This window comes from Eubalaena glacialis, chromosome 4 (assembly GCF_028564815.1).
Source record: "Eubalaena glacialis isolate mEubGla1 chromosome 4, mEubGla1.1.hap2.+ XY, whole genome shotgun sequence".
Lineage (NCBI taxonomy): Eukaryota > Metazoa > Chordata > Mammalia > Artiodactyla > Balaenidae > Eubalaena > Eubalaena glacialis.
The window spans coordinates 178,486,791-178,506,450 of NC_083719.1; the positions used below are offsets into that span (position 1 = coordinate 178,486,791).

At 40.9% G+C, this 19,660-nt stretch overlaps 1 pseudogene; it reads left to right on the forward strand.

Annotated features, from left to right (window-relative positions):
- Window positions 1-7,478: 7,478 nt before the first annotated feature.
- LOC133090687 (group XIIA secretory phospholipase A2-like) lies at window positions 7,479-8,222 on the forward strand (annotated as a pseudogene).
- Window positions 8,223-19,660: the final 11,438 nt, after the last annotated feature.

Below are 19,660 nucleotides of genomic sequence, written 5' to 3' on the forward strand. Positions count from 1 at the left end.
CCTACTGTGCTCCCTCTCGACCACTTTTCCTATCTCAAGGAAATCTCATGAGACTTGACATGTATCTTAGGTCAGCTGACATAGGAAACCACTATCAGAAAAGTGAACTTCTTCCATCTTTCACCATCAGACCCATGGTTCTGCTTTTCATTAGTTTATTTTCTTTACCTTTTCTTCACTTGTTTTCAGATGCTTCCTTGGTAGTAGGTTTTCCTAGCTATTGTTGATCGCCTTTGGGATCACAGAATCAATTGACCCTAGGAAAGGAATGCCCTTTAATTACAGAACATTGTCTAAGGAGCAGGAAGTGACTGTGGGAACAAAATAAACTTTAAATAACCCTGTGGTTTGGAGTTGGGTAAGCCAGAATTTACGGTGTCTCTATCGTTATCTAAAGTTTCTGAAAGTGTCATTTTTTACAAATCTGTGATCCCCCTTCCCCCTCAAAATATGGCACTCACCAGATCTGACTGGAGTCTCAAAGTCTGGTAGAAGGTGATATATTATTTGGTCATTTGGAGCTATCTAGACCAATTTCAGGATTTGGGAGTCATTGCCTCTGTCAACAAATATTTATTAAGACAAATCTCATTGAGTGACAAGATCTGTGCTACTTTCTAGGGATATAGCAGTGAACAAAATTAACACAATCTTTTCTATATAGAACTACAGAGAAAGGGAACATTGGAGGAAAAGCAGGTTTTGGGGGAAAGATAAAACTAAGTTTTGGGTAAGTTGATTTTGAGGTATTGTGATTTCAATATACATTGTATATGTAATCTAGATCACAAAAAATAGGTCTTTTCCCTCCCACCCCCAGCCAATAGATGGTAGTTATAGCCATGATAATGGATTAAATCATTTAGAGAGAGATTATAGAGTGAGAATAGAGTCCTGAATAAGTAATTTAAAATCAGGGAGTGGAGGGACTTCCCTGGTGGCACAGTGGTTAAGAATCCACCTGCCAATGCAGGGGACATGGGTTCAAGCCCTGGTCCTGGAAGATCCCACATGCTGTGGAGCAACTAAGCTCATGCGCCACAACTACTGAGCCCACGCACCACAACTACTGAAGCCCGCGCCCCTAGAACCTGTGCTCTGCAACAAGAGAAGCCACTGCAATGAGAAGCCCGCTCACCGCAACTAGAGAAATCCCACGTGCAGCAATGAAGACCCAACCCAGCCATAAATCAATCAATAAATTTATATAAAAAAATAAAAATAAAATCAGGGAGTGGAGGAGCAGCTAATAGATGAGACAGGGCAAGAGTGGTCAGACAGATGGGGGGAAATGAGTAGAGTATGGTGTCATGGAAGACCAAGGAAAGAGACCTTGAATTAAGACTGAAAAATATTCACAGGACAGAGCAGTAAGGAGGTTGTTCTATTCTAAGAGTAGTTCCAGTGGTGAGGATGATGGTGGTAATGAAGATGGTGGAGGTGGTGGTGATGGTGCTGGTGAAGCTAGCAGAGGTGGTGGTGGAGGTGATGGTGGCAGTGGGGACAATTGTACTGGTGGTGCTTGTGGTGATAAAGGTGGTGGTTATGGTGATGGTGATGGTGAAAACAGTGGAGGTGGTGGCAGAGATCATGGGAGTGGAGGTGATGATGGTGGTGATAATAGTGGTGAAGGTGGTGATGGTGATGGTGATGATGATGGAAGCCAGAATGAAGTGGATTGAGGATAAAATGGGAGGTGAAGAAGTGGAGGCACCAAGTATAGTCAACTCCAGAGAGAGATGGAGAGTAGTGTGTGAAAGAGAGATGAACAAGGACCTCCTTGGGTGGTTGGAGCATGGTGGAATTAGCCAGTTATTGGGGTGGACAAGGCCATGAGTCCTGCATAGTAAGACTTTTGGGCTCTCAACATCCCACTGGCCCAGCAGCCATGTACTGGGCCTTCCTGTTGTTTCTCCCTAGTGGTCCTCTGGGGAGGGGGTAAGTGGAGAGGGGGTGAGAGTTGGAGGCAAGAGTTGATCAAGAAAGACAGGCAGTGCCACCTAATGGTCAGGCCAATGCTATTGCAGAGTCCTGGCTCTAGAGCCAGACTGCCTAGTTTCAAATCTTGGCTTGGCCACTTATTAGCTGTGTGACTTTGGGAAAATTATTCAACTTTTCTGTCCCTAAGGCACCTCTGATATGATATAACTTCAACAGTCTCCTAAATGGTTGTCTTTACATCCCATGCTCTACCTTGCATCCGGGAAAACTTTCTGAAACAAGAATCTGAGCCCAGCACACACCTGCCTCACAGCCCCACAGATACTTTGCAGGCTAAATGTGCTTCATAGGCACATAAATCATTCTCACTCTGGCCCCAGTCCACCTCACCAGCCTCATCTCCCACCCCTCTCCCTCAGGCTGCTCATCTGCCCTGAGTACTTGCTCAGGCATGGTCCAGCCTCCGTGTGGTCCCCTCCACCAGGAATTTCCCTTTTTCCTCCACTGCTCTGCCCCTGGCCAAGTCCTCCATGTGTGCATTCTTTTCTATGTCCTTCCTTGATCCCCAAGGTAGATCCCCCAGAGCCCTACTCTGCCCCTTTCCCTACCCCAAGGTAGAGTTAACATCTCTCCTCTCTATGCATTCTGTATGTAACCAAACCTAAGGCATCATTAATTTTAAGGTACGCCCGTATTTTATGTACCACCGAACCTAACAAACTATGACACAATGCCTTCTTATTCTTTAGAATTTTTATGTTATCCTTATTGAACAAGCTATTGTAGATTTATTTGGGAAAAACTTTTACAACATATCACTCTTTCTCATATATGAAAAGGAAAACAGAAGTGGAAAATATGTTAGTTAAGATATTTTGGAATCTTCTTTACATTCAGAATGTTCAAAATTACTTTCAACACAGAGCTATCAAAGTCTATGTTTCAATGTCCATGTTTCTCTACATCACTAGTTCTCAAGGTATGGTCTCTGGACCAGCAACATCAGCATCACCTGGGAACTTAGAAATTCAGATCCTCAGGCTCTGCCCCAGATTTGATGAACCAGAAGGTCTGGGGTGGGGTCCAGCAAGTTGTGTTTAACAGGTTCTCCAGGTGATTCTGATGTATGCTCAAGTCTGAGAACCCAGATCTGCACGGTATTGTTCTTGGTCTACCAACAGTATGATTATGAAGCATTTATTAAAAGAACCCAAAAGAGAACCAGAAGCCATTGCTGGCTCTCTACCACCCTTACGCTCCTCAGTAGAGCACACAAGTATAAACCAAATATCCCTAGCTTTTTACCTGTGATAAGATGAGATTATAATAGCTTTTTTTTAAAAAAATTAATTTATTTTGGGCTGCATTGGGTCTTCGTTGCCACACGTGGGCTTTCTCTAGTTGCGGCGAGTGGGGGCTACTCTTCGTTGTGGTGCCCGGGCTTCCTAATGTGGTGGCTTCTCTTGTTGTGGAGCACGGACTCTAGATGCGTGGACTTCAGTAGTTGTGGTGCACGGGCTCAGTAGTTGTGGCTCGCGGGCTCTAGAGCGCAGGCTCAGTAGTTGTGGCACACGGGCTTAGTTGCTCCATGGCATGTGGGATCTTCCTGGACCAGGGCTCAAACCCATGTCTCCTGCATTGGAAGGTGGATTCTTAACCACTGCGTCACCAAGGAAGCCCCTACAATAGCTTTTTATAACCAAGTTATTACAGCATAAAACTCCAGGGACTTTCTTGCTGAAAACCAGACCCTCTAAAAGTGTCTCAGTATTTTTTTTAGAGTTTCCTGCAGGTCCACCTTACAGATGCCCTTTCTATCCATCCATCCATCCATTCATCCATCCATCCATCCATCCACCCACCCACTCACCTACCTTTCCATCCATCCACTCATCCACCTATCTTTCTGTCCATCCCCAATCCATCCATCCATCCATACATGCCAGACCTTTCACCTTACTGCCAGGTAGCTGTCTTTGCTACTTTTGACCTCTATGAGGTCACTGTCTTGTGCTGGTTCCTAGCCCTGACATTCATGCCCTAGACTCAGAAACTCTTTCTGCTTCCTCCTGGCTCATCTCAACCAGGTTGTGATGTTTAACAAGGCTTTACTGAGGTCAGAGGTAATGTCATCCTGTTAAATCCATGTCGGATCCTGATCCTCCTCTGCTGAGAGCCCATGTGACTCCCACATCACTCAGAGTAAAAGCCAAATTCCTCACTGTGGCCTGTAGGGCCCTGCATGATCTGCCCCTGTCACATCCTTGCCCTCATTTCCTCCCAGACTCCCCCTCACTTTTTCTGCTTTGACCACACTGGCTCTTTGTCTTTCCTTGGAGATGCCAGGCACTGTCCTGCCTCTGGGCCTTTGCCCTTGCTGTTCCCTGTATCTAAATGCTTTTCCTCAGATACCTTCAGGTAACCATATGGCTCACTTCCTCATTTCAAGTTATTGGTTAAGTGTCCCCTTGTCAGTGAGGCCTTCCCTGACTGCCCTGTCTAAAATCACACACACACACACACACACACACACACACACACACACACACACACACCATCCCTAGTGCCCAATTATTTTTATTCATTGTACCCACCACCTTCTAATATACAAAACAGTTTGCTTATTTACTTTATTTATTTTGTTTATTGTCTCTTTCCACTACTGGAATGCCAGATCCATAGGGCAAGGATTTTTGTTTATTCATTGTTGTAACCCATAGAGTAGTTATCAGCTGCTTCAAGTCACTGACTAGCTCCTGAGAGGTCTCCTGGTGGTGGGGGCCAGCAGCTCTCAGCAATGGGAATCTCTGGGCATCTACATATCTGAGTCCAGGCTCAATCTCCAGCCTCACCCCAGAGGGCACTACTCCATTCTTGGTCCAAGGGATAAAATAGTGAACAGACAAAAATCCCCATTCTCATGGAGTCTTGTTTTTGCACACGCTGTTCCCTCTACCTGAAATTTCCTTTCTCTCTCTAACTCTAGCTCCCCTTCCAACTCCCAGACCCAGAAGAGATATTTCCTCCCAGGAAACCTTCACAATAGCTCCAAAAGTAACTTCTACTAATTGATAGAAATTCCTTTATTATGTGGTTATCTTAGGCCAGTCTCCTTTTAGCAGATCTTGAGGTAGGAATTAAGATGCACATGCTTTGTTGGGGAATGCACATGCTTTTGTAAGGGTTTGGAGGTACTTGATTTGTCTGAGAGGCAGGGTTGTGATCACATGATTTGTTGGGTTAGTAAGGGTTGGGATGACATAATTTGTTGGAGGAGTAAGTGTTGGCATGCAAATGATTTTTTTAGAGGGTAACAGTTAGACTGCACATGATATGTTGGGGGGAACAGTTAGCATGCAAATAATTTGTTGGGGGGTAATTGTTGGGATGTACACGGTTTATTGGGGGCAGGGGGAGAAGGGTTTGGAATGCATATGATTATTTTAGGGAGGATATGGGTTGTCTCAGCTAATTCCATGGGGGAGCTCTGGAGTGGGTACCATGGAGATGATCCATCTTGAGGCAAAGCCTTTCATCCCCCTGTTTTAGTCAGTCATTGGTTATGGGCTGCCTCTGGGGGTGGGGTGTGTACATAACTTGACAGGCAAAGTGATGAATGGGATCTGGGCAGAGCACCAGGAGTGTTCACTACAGTGCTCAAAACTTTGTCTGGTTATGTTTATCCACTGCCTCAAAAGTTGCTATACAGAATATGAATGTCACTTCCTCTTCATTTTAAAGTGTTCAAAATAATGATTTCCCATAAACCATGTTGCATCATCACATGATAAAGCCAGGGGTGAGTAGCTTACACGTAATTCTTAATTCTTTACAGTCTCAAGGATTATGATGTCACTCAGGCTTAATTCATGTTAAGTGTTGGTGTAGAGGATGATGTTAGTACCTCCCCTGGCCCCATTTCCTGGCCTACTACTTAGAACTAGTTCCATGAAAATATATTTTAAAATAAAACAAATAAAGGGAAAAAATCAAATTTTGTTAATGTCATGAGTGTATTCTGCCCCCCCCCAAAGAACGAAGGGATTTTTCTTTTTTTCTTTTTAAGATTTTTTTGATGTGGACCATTTTTAAAGTCTTTATAGAATTTGTTACAACATTGCTTCTGTTTTATGCTTTGGTTTTCTGGCTGTGAGGCATGTGGGATCTTAGGTCCCTGACCAGGGATTGAACCTGCACCCCCTGCATTGGAAGGCAAAGTCTCAACCACTGGACCACCAGGGAAGTCCCAAGGATTTTTCTTTATGTACCAATCTCCCAGCTGTTGTGCAATGGCTGTTACTGTTACTGAACCAAACTTGGGTCTGCTCGCCCACTTGTAGTAAAGCCAATCTACTGACACCAGGTTGTGGTGAAGGAAAGTGCAGGCAGGGTTTATTGCAGGGCGCCAAGCAAGGAGTCCAGGCAGCTAGAGCTCCAAGGCCTAAACTCCACGATGACTTTCAGGGAAAGGTTTTTAAAGACAGGGTGAGGGAGAGGGTTGCAGGGTGTGATCAGCTTGTGGACATTCTTTTGATTGGTTGGTGGTGAAAGGTAATTGGGAGTCAACATCATCAACCTTCTGGTTCCAACCGGTCTGGGGTCTACATGCTTGTGGGCAGCATACAGTTAACTTCTTTCCATCTGATGGGGGTTTCAGTATCTGCAAAACAGCTCAAAGGACATGGACAGAATATTATCTATAGCCCTTGAGGAGGAACTAAAGGTCCTTGACTTTGTTTAATGGCTAAACTATTATTTTGTCTCACTTGACTGTTTTCCTTTTTTTCTGCATTTTCTCACTTCTCTGATTAAATTTATTTTTTGGAACTCAGGGAAGACCTAGGAGGATAAAGTTTTTCTACAAACAAGAGGTGGGTGGAGGACATGAAGTGAGGGTGCCTGTCCTGGGAAGGCCCCATGGGGTCCTGCTTCGTTACATTATCACTCACATCTGCCCTTTCCTTCAATAAATTGTCCTCATCTAAACGGGAGCTGCTCTGGCAGGTTATGATTCTCATCCTTAGGGAGCATCTTGCAGCTAATGACTGTTAGAGATGGGGGTACAAAAGGCCAGCCCCTTATCTCAGAGTGGGAGCAACTCTGTGTTATCACCCATGCTCCAGGGCTCCTCCTGGAATCAGGGTGATGTTTGACTTTGGCTGAACTTACCTCTTTTTAAAAATTAAAAAAAATTTTTGGCCATGCTGCAGGGCATGCGGGATCTCAGTTCCCTGACCAGAGATCCAACTCCTGCCCCCTGCAGTGGAAGCGTGGAGTCTTAACCATTGGACCACCAGGGAAGTCCTAAGAACATACATTTTTGTTCAACTCCTTCATCTACCTTATCCTGTTTTCCTCACTCTCTCTCTCTCCTGGCAGCATCCCCAACAAATCACAAGCACCCAGCCCCCACCTACAGAACTTGACCTAACACAATCCCTCCCTTATTTGGCTATATCATCAAAACAGGAAAAAAGAATTCAAGGTTTCCAGCTCTTTCTGGTTTTATTCTGAGACAAGATTTAGAAATACTGTACATGGGACCGCCTCCCAGGTGGAAGCCCAGTGAAGGCGGCGAGGACCAGCCTCCCAGCCAGGAAGGACACATGGGTATGGAGCTGGTTGCAGCCACTCAGCCCGGGTTCAGCAAGGCTGCCGAGGGCATCCTGGGGGCTCCGTGGAGGTGCACCCATTACGCGGCTCCAGGGGCCCGTGGGGTCCCACGCGGCACTGATGACTTTTCTCCCTCCCTTCTCTTCCTCCTGACTACTACTTTCAGGTGCCAGGAGCAGGCCCAGACCACCGACTGGAGGTCTACCCTGCAGGCCAACCAGAAGGGTGTTCACAAGATAGACAAATGCCTGAGTGCAGTCTTGGACCTCCTGGGAGGAGAGGACTGGCTCTGCCAGTGTAAATGCAGTGCTGGATCTAAGCCTTTCCCACGTTGTGATGAAAAACCATCCCCACCGAAGGGATGTGGCTCTTCACTGTCTGGTGTTCATCTGAACATTGGCATCCCTTCCCTGACAAAGTGCTGCAAACAACGCGACAGGGGCTACGGGACGTGTGGCAAAAGCAAAAAGGACTGTGATGAAGAGTACCAGTGTTGTCCCTCCAAGATCTGCTGAGATTTGCGTAAAACACTAGGACAAGCTCAGCATGTAAGTGAAACCACAGTGGAGCTCTTGCTTGACAGTGTTATACATTTAGGCAGTAAATCATAACTGGGTAGCCAAGGAGCCTCATGTAGCTGTCGCTACAATGAAAAAACTAATCTTTAAAGAAGATGCAGGTGGTGACAGCAGATGAGGACAGATGAACATAACCTTTGACAAAGAACAAATGTTTTAACTGCATAAAGCTGCCTTATTTTTGTGAAAGGTTTTTTTTTTTTAACATCTTTATTGGAGTATAATTGCTTTACAATGGTGTGTTAGTTTCTGCTGTATAACAAAGTGAATCAGCCATACGTATACATATATCCTCATATCTCCTCCCTCTTGGCGTCTCCCTCCCACCCTCCCTATCCCATCCCTCTAGGTGGTCACAAAGCACCAAGCTGATCTCCCTGTGCTATGCAGCTGCTTCCCACTAGCTATCTATTTTACATTTGGTAGTGTATATATGACCATGTCAGTCTCTCACTTCGTCCCAACTTACCCTTCCCCCTCCCTATATCCTCAAGTCCATTCTCTACGTCTGCGTGAAAGGGTTATTTTGACATTAAAACTTCAAACTAAAGAAAAAAAATGGGGGAGATTATCTTTCTGGATGTGCTGCCTTAGTGTGCCTAATTGTCTTGACCAATTTCAGAAAAGGTGCATATTAAGGGAAGAATTTTTTTAAAAGAAAGAGTCTGTAACTCAATTTTCACAACTGTATTTACCAAAAAAATAAGGTCAAGTGTAAAATTCATTATAAAGTATGTTCAACATTATTTTGTTTGGAAATAGGGGAAAACTTCTCATGTTTGTTTACTGTAAACATTTAAATATACATTTATGATTGGAAAACAATGAACACTGTACTTGGATCATGGCAGGGTGCAAATAAGATCCCTTGTTATTAATATTATTTTATTGATAATGATGAGGATGATGGTTGAATCCTATTTGAACTTAGAGTACTTAGTCCTTACACCATACTGCCACCTTCCGGGGAACCTAAGGAATAAGAAATTCAAAGTAGCTTCAAGTGCTGGGTTTATGAAACAGGGCGAAATCTTTGGGATGTGAGGAACTGAAGCAAATCCTACAGAAATATTAACTAGTGCCTTTTTATATCACCTTAAATCTATTAATATGTTCTTATTGCATTTGAAAATTCAGGTCCAAAGATACTCATTAAGTTAATAAGCTAGCTTTTGTAACAAGTGCATAAAAATGGGAGTTAGGAACTTTATTCATCCCTCCACCTACCCACCCATCATCCACCCATCCACCCACCCATTCATCCATCCATCTTCCACCATCCATTCACCCATCATCTACTCATTCATCCAACAAATGTTTAAGATATACCTTCTCTGTGCTCAGTGACTTTATGTCAGGATTATTAATTTTACTCAATTTCAATTTTCTCATATTTCAAGCGGGGTTAATCATGCCAATCCATTTACTCTTTAGGGGAAAGAAATACATTCATGGCACTAACAAAATTTTATTTTCTTTCTTTTATTTGTTAAAAAATGCATTTTTCATGCAAATAGTTCTAGGCAATAAAATCAGATAGTTGGTGCAGAGCAAGTTTGGGAATAGAGAAATGCTAGGGGATTAAAATAAAGATGTTGCTATGTAGTTAACTCATAACACTGACATATTTTGAGTAGCTATTGTAAATTATATACCACTTCAATTTTAATGACTTCACCACATTGCATTGTGTGGAATTATTTATTCAATTCCCTACTGATAGACAAGACACTTAGGCTGCTTCCATTTTCATCCTATAACAAATAATGCTGCAATGAACATCCTTATGTGTTTTATCACTGAGATCTTGCGCAAATATTTCTACAGAGTAATTTGTTGGAACTGAGTCAAAGGGTAAAGACATTTGAGATCCTAACTTATTCTGTCTAAATGGTGCTTTAAAAAGATTTATGATTTATATTCCCTCCTGCTTTGATTGTCTCCTCTTCACCTCTTGGATGAGAGAGGGATTCCTGCCCAACTGTTATGGGGATAGTGGAACACATGACATCTGATACTGGACAGACAGCACTTTATTAGTCACATATACTCATAGCCCTGGGGGGTGGGAGGATGCCATGTGTCACACAGGGTTCCATGGGGCTATACTCAACAACAGAGTGAATAGCCAGGCGTTGTCAGAGGCAGGCTTTGTAGTGATAAGAGGATGAAGTGCCCTCTGGTTCCCATGGGTGGATGTGACTGGCTTGTTTGAATAATTCTGCGGGCTGGCAGGGCACTGAAGCCCACTACTCGGGGATCAGCAGGAACTGCGCCTGGTCCCCATGATAAGGAGGATTGTTTGCTAGGGGATCATTTCTGTGGGAGCAGAGTGAGGAGGTGAACTTACAGTAGGCCATTCAAGACCATCCCAGTTTTCCCCAGATGTCAAGGCAGCACATAATAGTGGACCTTAATTTTAGGCCTTACACCACACCTCCCAAACAATAAGGTCAAGTCTAAAGAAAAAAACAATGAATAATGTAAAAGCTCACCTCCCAGGCACAACCAGGATTAATCGTTGCAACCAGCCTTCCATCTATCCCTGTCTGCATACCTGCAGAGAGAAGGATGGCAGACCAGGTCAACTGTAGGGAATATTTGTTATTCTTTTTTGACTGCCCAGATCAATTCAACACCTCCTATGCTTCTCACTCTAGAAGTCAGATCCCGCACTTCCTTGCCTCCCTTGTAGCACAGGGCTAGGCTCCACAAAGCAGATCCAGCATCACATGAATGCTAAGCTAGCAATACAGAAGGCAAGAATTTCAGGGGACCCATGCTGGGAGGGTAGTGAAATGGAGAGGACCCTATGGTCCTTCCCTGCCATGTCCTCTGCCTGCCTTTTGTCTGTGGAAAAACTTTAGCCAAAGAATACGTTTAATCAGAGAAGTGAGAAAATGCAGAAACAAAGGAAAACCGTCAAAGGAGACCAAATAATATTAGTCATTAAGCATAGTCAAGGACCTTTAGTTCCTTCTCAAGGACTATAGATAATATTCTGAGCCAGATCCTCCGAGCTGTCTTAGAGATACTGAAACCCCCACCAGGTGGAAGACGTTAACTACATGATGACCAGACTGTAGCAATGACATAAGCTGCCACAATTCCAAGAATTGGCCTCAAGGAAATGGGAAGAAACCAACCCTGGGAGTGAAGATTAACTGTACTTAAAACAATCAAAATGACGCTGCTCAGACCACTGATGACCAATTTCAAGATGACTGCCAGAGTTGACTGTGCTGTTTCTGCATGTAGCCCCCTCCCTCCGCCTATAAAAGCTCTTGCCCACTGATTGTCAGTGGGAGAGGGAGTCAGCCTTTGGACAGGAGTCTACCCTCCCACTGGTTGCTGTCATCCAGGATAAAGCAAACTTTCCTTTCCACCAACCTTGCCTCTTTATTGGCTTTTGAACAGCAAGCAGCTGGACCTCCTCTTTTGGTAACAGTAGCAGCAGCTATACAAGGTTTTCTGGGGTTACCAGTGCCAGAGGATCAAGAGTTAGCATCCAGCACCCAGGGTTGATCACACCAGTGTCTGGGTTTTGGTGTCTGTGCCTGCCACGTGGGAAATTACCTTAATGCAATGACAGGCTCCAACTATATCACCAGGCAAGCCATGCTGGAGGTCACAGCATAGAAAGGTTCACAGGCCAAACTGAAATACTTAAATCACATGGTTTACTAAATCAACTTCAAACACAGTGAGGAACAAGAGGAGAGATGGAGTAACACACTTAGGTGTGTGAGTGGACAGACCATGCTGAGTTCTAGGGTACACAATGTTCGTATGTCTTGTCTCCTTCCCTTTGCCCAGTCAGGCTTCCCTGCTGCTGCTGAGGACAGAGCTGAGGTTTGAGCAAGCGGTCCCCAACCAGAAGGTGCCCTGCACAATGACATATGCTTTTGGCCACTGGCATGGAAGTCCAAGGAGCAAGTGAGGAATTCGAGGACTGCAAGGCCAGTTGGTTGCTTCTATATGTGATGGGGAGCTTAAAAAAAAAAGAATGACAAGCTCAAAGTCCTAAAAAATTTGCTCAAGTCACTTGTCAGGGAATCAGGGACTTTATCTTACTTTACTAAATGAATGTCTTATTTCCTACATCCTCAGGCTGAAATAATCTAAAACTAACCTTAAAGTTTTATATTGCAGGTAGCAGAATTACAGCCACAGATAAACTCACAGCCTCAGTGGATTCCCAATTGTGATAGTGTTTGTGTTAAGGAGACTCCATAACTGTCCTAAAATAATCTCTGGGAACAAGTAAACTCTTAAGAACACTTTTAATTTGTATCTTCAAAAAGATAAAACAAGAATAGTTGCAAGTAAAAAAAGAATAAGACAGAGCTTTAAGAAATTAAAATTATGGAAGCCAACATGAAAATTCAATAAAAGGATTAGATATAAAGTGGTGACACTCTGCAAGAAAGGAGACCAAAAAGATAAAGAGTCTGAGAAGTTTTAGAAAGAAAGAAACAAAAAGGAAAAAAATCCAAAAGGAGCATGTTATCTAAGAAAATAATATAAGATACTTTCCCAGAGCTGAAAGACATGAATTTCCAGATCAAAGAAGCCTACTGAGTAAACCACAGTGAAATTTTGGAACATGTAGTATATAAAGAAATTATTTTTTCTATTTCTTTATATTTCCCATAATATATAACATTTTAAAATAAGTAACATGGATGACTTTAAGTTGGCATAACCCTTTCTGTTCTATGGGGCATTTTTTTTGGGTCAATTCCTGTTGGGTGTTTGTATTGTTGGTGTGGCAAGAACTCTACTGAGGATATAATCTTCTCTTTATATTAGGAATATGTATCCAAGTTTATCACTTATCATTTACTCTTTACTCTTGTTTAATATAGAGAATGTTATAATTTAAGTCTATTAAATCCATCAGTGTTTTTCTTTGTGATATATTAAAAAAATAAGTATTGAATAACATGGATGATTTTAATAATATAAATACAAAACAAGGCAGAAAAGGACAAAATAATTGATAATCAGGAAACAACACCAAATAATACTCTTAATTTTGACCATAACTTGTACTTTTACAAATTAACATACTGAAGAAAAGGTGGAGCAAATTGAGAAGAGTAAAGAGAACTGGCTCACCCACCACCAGTCCCTCCCATCAGGAAACTTGCACAAGCCTCTTAGATAGCCTCATCCACCACAGGGCAGACAGCAGAAGCAAGAAGAACTACAATCCTACAGCCTGTGGAACAAAAACCACATTCATAGAAAGATAGACAAGATGAAAAGGCAGAGGGCTATGTACCAGATGAAGGAACAAGGTAAAACCCCAGAAAAACAACTAAATGAAGTGGAGATAGGCAACCTTCCAGAAAAAGAATTCAGAATAATGATAGTGAAGATGATCCAACACCTTGGAAAAAGAATGGAGGCAAAGATCGAGAAAATGCAAGAAATGTTTAACAAAGACCTAGAAGAATTAAAGAACAAACAAACAGAGATGAACAATACAATAACTGAAGTGAAAATTACACTAGAAGGAATCAATAGCAGAATAACTGAGGCAGAAGAACGCATAAGTGACCTGGAAGACAGAATGGTGGAATTCACTGCTGCAGAACAGAATAAAGAAAAAAGAATGAAAAGAAATGAAGACAGCCTAAGAGACCTCTGGGACAACACTGAACGCAACAACATTCGCATTATAGGGGTCCCAGAGGAGAAGACAGAGAGAAAGGACCCGAGAAAATATTTGAAGAGATGAAAGGGAAGAACCTACAACCAAGATTACTCTACCTGGCAAGGGTCTCATTCAGATTTAATGGAGAAATCAAAAGCTTTACAGACAAGCAAAAGCTAAGAGAATTCAGCACCACCAAACCAGCTCTACAACAAATGCTAAAGGAACTTCTCTAAGAGGGAAACACAAGAGAAGAAAAGGACCTACAAAAAGAAACCCAGAACAATTAAGAAAATGGTCATAGGAACATACATATCGATAATTACCTTAAACGTGAATGGATTAAACGCTCCAACCAAAAGACACAGGCTTGCTGTATGGATACAAAAACAAGACCCATATATATGCTGTCTACAAGAGACCCACTTTAGACCTAGGGACACATACACACTGAAAGTGAGGGGATGGAAAAAGATATTCTATGCAAATGGAAATCAAAAGAAAGCTGGAGTAGCAATACTCATATCAGATAAAATAGACTTTAAAATAAAGAATGTTACAAGAGACAAGGAAGGACACTACATAATGATCAAGGGATCAATCCAAGAAGAAGATATAACAATTATAAATATATATGCACCCAACATAGGAGCACCTCAATACATAAGGCAGTTGCTAACAGCTATAAAAGAGGAAATTGACAGTAACACAATAATAGTGGGGGACTTTAACACCTCACTTACACCAATGGACAGATCATCCAAAATGAAAATAAATAAGGAAACAGAAGCTTTAAATGACACAATAGACCAGATAGATTTAATTGATATTTATAGGACATTCCATACAAAAACAGCAGATTACAATTTCTTCTCAAGTGCACACAGAACATTCTCCACGATAGATCACATCTTGGGTCACAAATCAAGCCACAGTAAATTTAAGAAAATTGAAATCATATCAAGCATCTTTTCTGACCACAACCCTATGAGATTAGAAATGAATTACAGGGAAAAAAACACAAACACATGGAGGCTAAACAATATGTTACTAAATAACCAAGAGATCACTGAAGAAATCAAAGAGGAAATCAAAAAATACCTAGAGACAAATGACAATGAAAACACGACGGACCAAAAGCTATGGGATGCAGCAAAAGCAGTTCTAAGAGGGAAGTTTATAGCTATACAAGCCTACCTCAAGAAACAAGAAAAATCTCAAATAAACAATCTAACCTTACACCTAAAGGAACTAGAGAAAGAACAAACAAAACCCAAAGTTAGCAGAAGGAAAGAAATCATAAAGATCAGAGCGGAAATAAATGAAATAGAAACAAAGAAAACAATAGCAAAGATCAATAAAACTAAAAGTTGGTTCTTTGAGAAGATAAACAAAATTGATAAACCATTAGCCAGACTCATCAAGAAAAAGAGGGAGAGGACTCAAATCAATAAAATTAGAAATGAAAAAGGAGAAGTTACAACAGACCCCGCAGAAATACAAAGCATCCTAAGAGACTACTACAAGCAACTTTATGTCAATAAAATGGACAACCTGGAAGAAATGGACAAATTCTTAGAAAGGTATAATCTTCCAAGACTGAACCAGGAAGAAATAGAAAATATGAACAGACCAATCACAAGTAATGAAATTGAAACTGTGATTTAAAATCTTCCAGCAAACAAAAGTCCAGGACCAGATGGCTTCACAGGTGAATTCTATCAAACATTTAGAGAAAAGCTAACACCCATCCTTCTCAAACTCTTCCAAAAAATTGTGGAAGAAGGAACACTCCCAAACTCATTCCATGTGGTCACCATCACCCTGATACCAAAACCAGACAACAATACTACAAAAAAAGAAAATTACAGACCAATAACACTGATGAATATAGATGCAAATATCCTCAACAAAATACTTGCAAACAGAATCCAACAACACATTAAAAGGATCATACACCATGATCAAGTGGGATTTATCCCAGGGATGCAAGGATTCTTCAATATACGCAAATCAATCCGTGTGATACACCATATTAACAAATTGAAGGATAAAAACCATATGATCATCTCAATAGGTGCAGGAAAAAGCTTTTGACAAAATTCAACACCCATTTATGATAAAAACTCTCCAGAAAGTGGGCACAGAGGGAACCTACCTCAACATAACAAAGGCCATATACGACAAAGCCACAGCAAACATCATTCTCAGTGGTGAAAAACTGAAAGCATTTCCTCTAAGATCAGGAACAAGACAAGGATGTCCTCTCTCACCACTGTTATTCAACATAGTTTTGGAAGTCCTAGCCACGGCAATCAGAGAAGAAAAAGAAATAAAAGGAATACAAATGGGAAAAGAAGCAGTAAAACTGTCAGTTTGCAGATGACATGATACTATACATAGAGAATCCTAAAGATGCCACCAGAAAACTACTAGAGTTAATCAATGAATTTGGTAAAGTTGCAGGATACAAAATTAATGCACAGAAATCTCTTGCATTCCTATACACGAATGATGAAAAATCTGAAAGAGAAATTTAGGAAACACTCCCATTTACCATTGCAACAAAAAGAATAAAATACCTAGGAATAAACCTACCTAAGGAGATAAAAGACCTGTATGCAGAAAACTATAAGACACTGTTGAAAGAAACTAAAGATGATACCAACAGATGGAGAGATATACCATGTTCTTGGATTGGAAGAATCAACATTGTGAAAATGACTCTACTACCCAAAGCAATCTACAGATTCAATGCAATCCCTATCAAATTACCAATGGCATTTTTTACAGAACTAGAACAAAAAAATCTTAAAAGTTGTATGGAGACACAAAAGACCCCGAATAGCCAAAGCAGTCTTGAGGGAAAAAAACGGAGTTGGACGAATCAGACTCCCTGACTTCAGACTATACTACAAAGCTACAGTAATCAAGACAATATGGTACTGGCACAAAAACAGAAACGTAGATCAATGGAACAAGATAGAAAGCCCAGAGATAAACCCACGCACCTATGGTCAACTAATCTATGACAAAGGAGGCAAGGATATACAATGGAGAAAAGACAGTCTCTTCAATATTTGGTGCTGGGAAAACTACATGTAAAAGACAGCTACATGTAAAAGAATGAAATCAGAACACTCCCTAACACCATACACAAAAATAAACTCAAAATGGGCTCGAGACCTAAATGTAAGACCGGACACTATACAACTCTTAGAGGAAAACATAGGAAGAACACTCTTTGACACAAATCACAGCAAGATCTTTTTTGATCCACCTCCTAGAGTAATGGAAATAAAAACAAAAATAAACAAATGGGACCTAATGAAACTTCAAAGCTTTTGCACAGCAAAGGAAACCATAAACAAGACGAAAAGACAACCCTCAGAATGGGAGAAAATATTTGCAAACGAATCAACGGACAGAGGATTAATTTCCAAAACATATAAACAGCCCATGCAGCTCAATATTAAAAAAACAAACAACCCAGTCCAATAATGGGCAGAAGACCTAAATAGACATTTCTCCAAAGAAGACATACAGATGCCAAGAAGCACATGAAAAGCTGCGCAACATCACTAATTATTAGAGAAATGCAAATCAAAACAATAATGAGGTATCATCTCACACCAGGTAGAATGGGCATCATCAGAAAATCTACAAACGACAAATGCTGGAGACGGTGTGGAGAAAAGGGAACCCTCTTGCACTGTTGATGGGAATGTAAATTGATACAGCCACTATGGAGAACAGTATGGAGGTTCCTTAAAAAACTAAAAATAGAATTACCATATGATCCAGCAATCCCACTACTGGGCATATACCCTGAGAAAACCATAATTCAAAAAGACACATGCACCCCAATATTCATTGCGGCACTATTTACAATAGCCAGGTCATGGAAGCAATCTAAATGCCCATAGACAGACAAATGGATAAAGAAGATGTGGTACATATATACAATGGAATATTACTCAGCCATAAAAAGGAACGAAATTGGGTCATTTGTAGAGGTGTGAATGGATCTAGAGACTGTCATACAGAGTGAAGTAAGTCAGAAAGAGAAAAACAAATATCGTATATTAACGCATATATGTGCAACCTAGAAAAATGGTACAGATGAACCGGTTTGCAGGGAAGAAATTAAGACACAGATGTAGAGAACAAACGTATAGACAACAAGGGGGGAAAGCGGCGGGGTGGTGGTGGTGGTGGTGTGATGAATTGGGCGATTCGGATTGGCATGTATACACTGATGTGTATAAAATTGATGACTAATAAGGACCTGCTGTATAAAGAAATAAATAAAATTAAAAAAAAGAGAACTGGCTCAATCAACATACAACAAACACACATGATAAATAGAAAACATAAGATAAATGTAAAATAAGGTGGCAAAAATACATTAAACATATCAATAATCACATTAAATGTAAGTGGTTTAAGTTCCCCTGTTAGAAGAGAGTTACTTTCAGACTTCGTTAAAAAACAAAATCCAGCTACTTACTATTTCTTTTTTCTTTTTCTTTTGTTTCTTCAGCTATGTACTATTTATTAAAAAACATCAATTAAGAGAAAATGAGAAAGAGGTTGAAAACAAGAGACATATCAGACAAATACTAACAACAAGAGCAAGAAGATGTTATGGCAATATTAGACTAAAATTCAAGGCCAATGTTAGAAAGGGAAGAGGGGGAGATTTTATACTGATATAAGGTTGTGTCATCAAAAACTATAATGATAGTAGCCAATATTTATTGAGCACTTATAACATGTCAGGCATTATGATAAGTGTTTTGCATACAGGCATTATATCATCCAATCCTCAGTGCAATGTCATTATTGCCCCCACTCAAGAGTTTAGGAAACTTGAGGCACAGAGAAATTAGGTAGGTCACAGGTTGGCTAGTAAGTATCAAAAACCAGTACTCTTAACAATTGGGCTATGCAACTGATACCATACCTTTGAAAAATATAAAGCAAAATCTGTTAGGAATACTATTCCTATACTTTCATCTAATATCTTAAAGTTCTTTTTTAAGTTTGAGTCAGTCTGCCTGGAATTTATTGTTGTGAATGATGTGAAATGGGGATCTAAGAACTTAATCCTTTAGACAATTGTCCCAACTGCCTCCTTTCCCCATTTGATTTGAAATACTACCCCCTAACCCATACTAAAAGTCCATACATGCCTGAGTCTGCTTCTGAGCTATTGTTTCTTTGATCTATTTGTGTATTCCTGTGACAGTAACACACACAGAGAGCTTTAATCTCTAACCATAACTCATTACTCAGTGTTCCCAGAACATGTATTTCCCTTTGCCTCTGTGTTTTTGCTCACACTATACCCCCAAGTTGCAACATTTCTCACCCACTGCACTAACCATTCTCCATGACTTGATATTCATCCTTTAAGATCTACTTTCAACCAACTATGCCAAATTTCTTGATTTCTCTTCCACATCTCCTTATCAGTTAAAAAAATTCTGCTAATACATCACATATGACAATGTGTTGAGTTAGTTTTGTTGGAATGGATCAACCTCATCTCTCTCTCCACATCTTCCCTCCAATCCTCCACTTGTAGCACCCTTGCAGGAAAGGGCTTTGTAACCTTAGCATGTAGCAATCAACCGATGCTCTGTAGGTTACTTATTGAGAGAAATAATACACGCAGTGCTTGAAATATAAACGATATCAAGGAACTGGTCACAGTGGTTGTTTCTGGGGAGGAAAACTTAGGGATGGAGGGAGATCCCCCATTTGAACTTTTCCTATATGTATGTATTATCTGTACGACATAACAAATACATAATTTTAAAAAGAACAGTCAGATCTATCTATTGTCTTGAATAGATTTTCA